The following is a 6,795-nucleotide window of genomic DNA, read 5'->3' as shown; positions in this document are numbered from 1 at the left end:
CTTTAGTAAATCCAACCATTCTTTATCCTAGATGAATGATTAATGGATAAAATCAAGTTTTTCATAATGTTTCTCTTAAATAAGTAGAAAATGTTTACATTAGAATGGTTTAAATACTCTTGGTGAAATTCTAATTAATTTTAGAGAGTAAAAATACCTATCCGTTCTTTATATAGGAAATTGAATTACCTAGATAATAGCCCATATTTCCTAGATATGGAGGATTGAGTAAATGGAAAATCAGATTGTCTAGTTATATATTGGAAATTACCACTATATCATGAAGTTCCCTATGTAGGAAACCACCAAAATTTCCTTGTAACTCTGTAAAACACCAGGCAAGAAAAGAAAATTAGGAGCTGGCGGGGTGAGCATGAGGAGGTGCCAGGGGGGAGTAGGAGGTAGTGGAGGGGGGAAAGCAGGATGTTGTGGGCCGTCACAGGAGAGGCAGCAAACTGTGTAAGTGTGGAGGGCGAGAAAGATGTGTGGGGAGGGGCAAGCAAGACGGTTGACATGGTGAATAAGAAAGGGGACCCGCATGAAGGTTGATGAGGTGAGAAACCCACACAATCATTTTGATGGGGGGTGGGGAGGAAATGGGGAGCGAGCATGAGCATGAGGAAGTGTGGAGGGGGCTCAGTAGGAGGTGAATGGTAGGGGAGGTGAGCAGAGAGTAGAGTAGGAGATGAGGGGTGAAGTGAGGGGTGAGTAGGAGGTGGGGGGAGAGTAGAGCAAGAGGGTGAGTAGGAGGTGAGCTAAGTAGAGAAGGTGGATGAGAGGGTGGAGGGGTAAGCAGAAGGTGGGGGGCGAGAGGGTGTAGGGGTGAGAAAGAGGTGGGGGGAGAGTAGAGCAAGAGGGTGAGTAGGAGGTGAGCTCAGTAGAGAAGGTGGATGAGAGGGTGGAGGGGTAAGCAGGAGGTGGGGGACGAGAGGGTGTAGGGGTGAGAAAGAGGTGGGGGATGAGTAGAGAAGGAGATGAGGGGTGAGTAGAAGGTGTAGATGAGGGTGAGAAAGAGAAGGAGATGAGGTGACTAGAAGGTGTAGATGGCTAAGTAGGAGGTGGTGATGGAGAGGGGTGAGCGAGAGAAGGAGATATGAGGAAGGAAGAAGATTTGGGGGGGGGGCATGAGGAGGGCTAGCATGAAATGGCAAGGAGGAGAAGGTGGCACAGGGAGGGCTAGCATAAAATGACCAAGCTACAGAAAGAGGAAGACGATGTGTGTGGATAGCTATGGGACAAGAGAACGAGAAGGGGAGAGAGCCACGAGGAGTGTTAAAACCCCATAGATCTATCTAGCTAATCAATATGCATAAACACACATAATCCAAGTATATACTCATCCACCCAACCACCCCCGAGCCCAAGGGTGCACACATCAAAGTAATGAAGAACCACATACCTAACCTTGGTGTCCCATACCACCAAGAGGTATGCCTTCAATCGAGCAACACATAGCTCTATTATGAAATGGCAAGAGAGTAGATACTATGCTCTACACAAGAGAACATCCCTTGAGAGTGCCCCATGCCCCTATTATATAGGAGAGCTCTCAAGTGACTCTTGAATCTCCATTTCCATGTGTGACCCTTGGTTTCCTGACCCTAACCCCAACCCCAACCCAAGTTTAGGTCTAACCCTTGTCCCACTACAACATGTTCCCATGGTCACATGCCTAGGGTGGGTTAGCCTCCTAGTATATGCACATAACAAGGAGGTGTGAGGGGGTGACCATGAGAGGATGTGGAGGGGATGAGTAGGAAAAATAGGAGGGGAGGTGAGTAGGATAAATGGGAGGGGACGAGTAGGATAAATAGGAGGGGAGGCGAGTATGAAATGTTAGGGAGGTGAGTATGAGGTGCAGTGCTAGAAAAAGACGACTTTCTAGTGTATTTTTACCAGCCAAAATCAATAAAAGACGATTGAGATAATAAGTAGCCCTTATTTTAAGGAATGTTTTTTATATATTTTAGTTATAAAACTCACATAAAGTAAAAATTCTAGAAACAAAAATCGGATAGATTTAAGAATAATTCTTATTTTGATTGGTTGTTAATAGCATTAACAAAGTGATAGGCTAGGGATAGCAAAAGTGGTGGGTGCGACCATGTGAAGTGTGGAAGGGCAATGTCTAGATAGTGCCAAAGGAGGTGATTGAGCAGGAAAAATAGGAAGGGGGTGAGCATGATGGAAGAGGCCCCAACATGCAATGATTGCCAAAAGGGCACGAGCAGGATTAATGGAGGGTGAGTAGGAGGTGGTGTGAAGGGACAAGTATGAAAGACGATGAGAGGTAAGGGGGACGAGTTACTTTTTTTTTTTGGAAGGGATGAGGGAACGATTTTCAAGACTATTTACTCCTCCTCCTCCTCTTCTTCTTCTTCTTCTTCTTCTTCTTCTTCTTCTTCTTTGGCCTATCGGATTTAGAAAACTAGGGTGGAAAAGGAATGGTACTGTTTAAGGTGGGATCCGTTGATAAGTGTCCAAGAGTTTGTCCGACCAATGTCTCAAGCTAGACTACACCTTGGGAAAGGAGCTCTTGCATTTTTAAGGGGACTTCCCAAAAAGGAACTAGCTTCTTAGCACATTTTAAGTAGTCTTCTATCGGTGTTCACTTGCGTGGTTCCGAACCACCTAGTCGGTTCTTAAAGAGGAATGACTAATACAACTATTCCCAATGGACAAGAAAACATTGGCATGTTGAGGTGACGAGTTAATCATGATTGCAAGCATGTTAGCTCCTAGGTTTGTCATGATTCTGGCAGATGTTATTTCCTAGGTCTATCATGATTCCGGTAGACAGGAGTTCACATCCAGACAAGAATTCACTAAACATGGAAAGGATACAGAATAGACAGAACTATGCAGTGCAGAATAGATACGAGTTAGAGACCAAACCATAAGACATTCTTCAGTATTAGCTTGAACTCTCAACAGTACAGTACACTAGCAAAACTCAACCCATGAACTCTTCAGCTCTTTATCATCTAATCCACCCATATGGGAATAATCCCCCTTGTTCTTACATCCATCCAAGTGCTACCCGTTTTAGCAAGAAACCATTACAAAGTTGTTACAAATAAAGAAATCTTAACCCATAATAGTTTGTTACACAATGGGACAGTCTAGGCGAAGACAAACATGATATTTTGGGAGGCTACCTAGGCGGCGACCAAACAGGCTGGTTGGCCAACCAACACCTCACAATCATGGTGGTGGGTGGATGCTGCATCAATGAAGGGCCTGCAATTGTTGTTACTCTAAAAAATTTCAAAACTTTCTAGATCCGAACTGCCTCTAACTCTGTACCATGTCTTCCAGACTACTATGGCATGTTCCATCTACCTTCTTCCAATTCAGCATCTATTGCAATGCCCCCTGACACAAATTTTTTGGGAAGTCTTGGGAATACCTGGGCTCATAGGCTCTTTTCTTGCTACTCACCCAAGCATGCTCGAGGCTTGCCGTTTCATTTACTCGTCTCTGAATTGCACGTCGATGGGTCATGTCGTTGGGTACTTTGCTTCAACCCTTTTCATAGTACTTACTATAGCCATTTTGGTCGCAAAAGCATGGGTCATGTCTTTGGGTACTTTACTTCAGCCCTTTTCATAGTACTTACTATAGCCATTCTGGCTGCAAAAGCATGGGGCTCTATTTGTCTTGGAGTGATGGGATCATCTTCAAAGATGGTCTATGCTAGCTCTCTTGGCCCTCTTCTCCCACCTTGACTCCATTTCCACTCATGGGGTGGTCTTTCGGACTCGTTCTGATCTTGGCACCCCATTTTCTCTATATGCTAGATGACTCAATTGTTATTGGGCACTAACAGTGTTTCTCTTTTCTTTTTCTTTTTTTCCATGAAAAGATCCTTTCAAAGAAAAAAGCCCAATGGGCTACAAACCCTCTCCTACTCATAAGAAGGCAAAGCAGAGATCCAATCAAGGCAGCCAGGGAGACTCTTCCTAGGTGCAGAAAAGTACAAATAACTGAGAGGCTATATCATACAATAGGAGGGGGGGAAATCCAAACAGGTGGCTTGTAGTGCCAGCGGGGGTATCTGCGTGTAGAGTATAGAAAGGGCTGCTGTGCCAAGTGGTGTGGAAGGCCTGGCATCGCAAGATCTCTCGATCCAAGTCGCCCCGCGAATGCGGTCATACTGGCCTCGCAGGGTGTCAATCAACTCCTGCTAGATAGCCCGAACAGTCTCTGCTGGTGGCTCCAATCTCCCCTCAAAGGCCCTGAAACAACGGGCTCTCCAGGTGAACCATATGGTGAGGCTGCTGAGGAGCTCCCATCGTAAATCCCTCTCCTGTGTCCAGCCGACTGTCGAGAAATTTGGTGAAGGAACAAGGCCAGGCTGGCCCCCAATGAATCTGATGGCTTGGCTGGCCTGCTCTGTCTCGTATCCCAGAGCTAGCCCTGATGAAGTCGACCAAGCAGTGGCGGCTCCCCACGTATACATTCCCTTTGGAGAGGGGGGGCCAAAATGCATAGAATCCTCAGCCAAATCTGCTGCGCCTGTGGACATGCGCCTGTGGACAGTCCCATAGGCAATGTCGCTGTGTCTCCAATGGGTGGCCACATCCGGCCAAAGGCCACTGTAGATAAGCTAGGTGCCAACTACAGAGCCCCTCTGGGCAACCAACCACTGGAAAGCCGAGATCCTGCGTGCTTGTCTGCTAGCCCAGAGCCTAGTCCAAAAATCCTCCAGGAACTCCTGTGAGAGTCCCTGCAGCTGCCAATGCTTTGATGCAGCTGGAGAGACCATCCTCCTCGCAGTCAAAATATGCCTCGCAGTCAAAATATGCCTCCCCAACCGAACAGTGTACTGGAAAAAGGTGATCTCTGTGGCCTCGGGGGATGCATAAGGATCATGCCACTCATACTGGCCAGGGTCCCACTGGAGCCGGGCGAAGGGACGCACAGCATATGCCCATATGCACCAATCAGAGTCCACATCTGCAGAGTCTGGATCAATATGCCACTTCCGAGAAGCGACGGTCACTACCCGTATCCTCTGAAAGATGCACTCTGCAACCAAAGGCGACTCCGCCTCCACTCTCTAAAGTCTGCCCTCATCGTGTATCTCATAGTAGAGGCATCTACCATCCTTAGTGCAAGCTCTGACAGCAGTCAGGATCTCCAACTGTGTAAAGGCTCCCATCCACCGTGGGGCCGCTGGCTCAAAAGGCGTGAACCACTCCTCAGTGAGAGCCTCCTAGAATGTCATCCCTCATAATTACACCAATGATCCTATCCTGAAAAGGAGCAGAAGGTACTCGCGGGCAAAGTCTAGGAAAGAAAACTGTGACATGGAATAGGCACTCGCCCTGCTCGGCCCGCTGCTAGATCGAAACCATGCTGCCAATGTCTGAAGAAGGCCCGAGCACCCCTGATGTCAAGGGGACTCATGGCTAGGACCTGGGCCATGCTCTGGGCTATCTCAAACTCAATTTGGTAGTGTTCGCGGCCCAGTAATTGAACGTCCAGGATCTTGCCCACATCTGCAAGAAGGCGGGCCTGGAGAAGATCTCGGATCTCCCCTCTGCTAGGGCAGGTGCCAACTATACGGAAGATGGTGGAATGTACCTGGTGGCGTTCCACCTCTGCGCGATGACGAGGCTCGCTTCCTCTTCTGGCAAAAGAGAAAGCCTGATGGGGGTATCCTCACAGGCAGGTGAGGGGGCTGTGGAATAGTCCCTTTGAGGTGATGCGAGAGGGGCCTCCATCAGAGTCTGAAGCTGAGTCGAGGGCGAAGCGGAGACGGAGGGTCCTACAAGAACCAAGCTGCACAAAAACAAGGGGAAGCGTGGAGTGGAGAGGGAAAGACCGAAAGCGAGGGGGGAGGGGCGGATGATAGAGGAGAGAAAAAAAGGGGGGAGGCGAGGGGAAGCGGGGAGGAGCGGGCAGCGGGCAGCGGGAAGGGCGCGATAGGGGGCGGGAAGGATGCGAAAGGGGGGGAAAAAGGGGGGGGAGAAGGGCGCAAAAGGGGGCCGGGGGGCGTGAAAGGGAGAGGGGGTAGGCGGGCAGGGGCGGGAAGGGCACGAAAGGGGGGGGGCAAAAGGGGGGGGAGAAGGGCGCGACAGGGGGCGGGGGGCACGAAAGGAAGAGGGGGCATGCGGGTAGGGCGGGACGCGGAGGGGGGGTGCGAGAGCAGGCGGGGACGAAGGAGAGGGCGAAGGGAGAGGGCGAAGGCGAGGGCGAGGGCGCGGGCGAAGGCAGGCAGGCGGGGGGCGACGAAGGCGAGGGCGAAGGTGGGCAGCAGGCTTGAGCAGGGGGGCGAGAGCTTCAACGAGCTTTCCAGCTTCAGTTTGACTCAATTTGCACAACAATGTTTCTCTTTGAATAAGCTGAGCCATTGCCTCCTCACCGTAAGATCCACAAGTCATAAGAGCCCACTACTTCCCCACATGGCTCTAGATTCGAAGAAGAGCTTTGGCCTTATCTTGCTGCTGCCTGGAAGCTGCTTTGGTCTTACCTACCACCTTAGGCAATTCCAACTAGTTCATGACTTTTGTGATTTCATCCAAGTTGTAAGGCCTCATAGCACTCACCTGTTGTGCCAACTTCAATAGATTTTGCATGCATTTGAGTGTGGTCTCCTTCCACGAACTTAGGCTCTTTTGGCCCAGTTCTTCTTGCAGCTTTTGTTGCATGTTTTCCCGTTCTCTCTTCTGTCTTTTGGTCTAGAATTGGAAGTCTTGAAGCATATTTTCTTTGGATATACTTGCTTAGCATGGGCTTTCTTCATGGCCTCCATGTGTTTTTACTTTTTCCTGATGTTAGCATTTGATC

Source organism: Cibotium barometz, chromosome 6, assembly GCF_041138505.1.
Source record: "Cibotium barometz isolate CiBa-2024 chromosome 6, ASM4113850v1, whole genome shotgun sequence".
NCBI lineage: Eukaryota > Viridiplantae > Streptophyta > Polypodiopsida > Cyatheales > Cibotiaceae > Cibotium > Cibotium barometz.
This window is presented reverse-complemented; position numbering follows the sequence as displayed.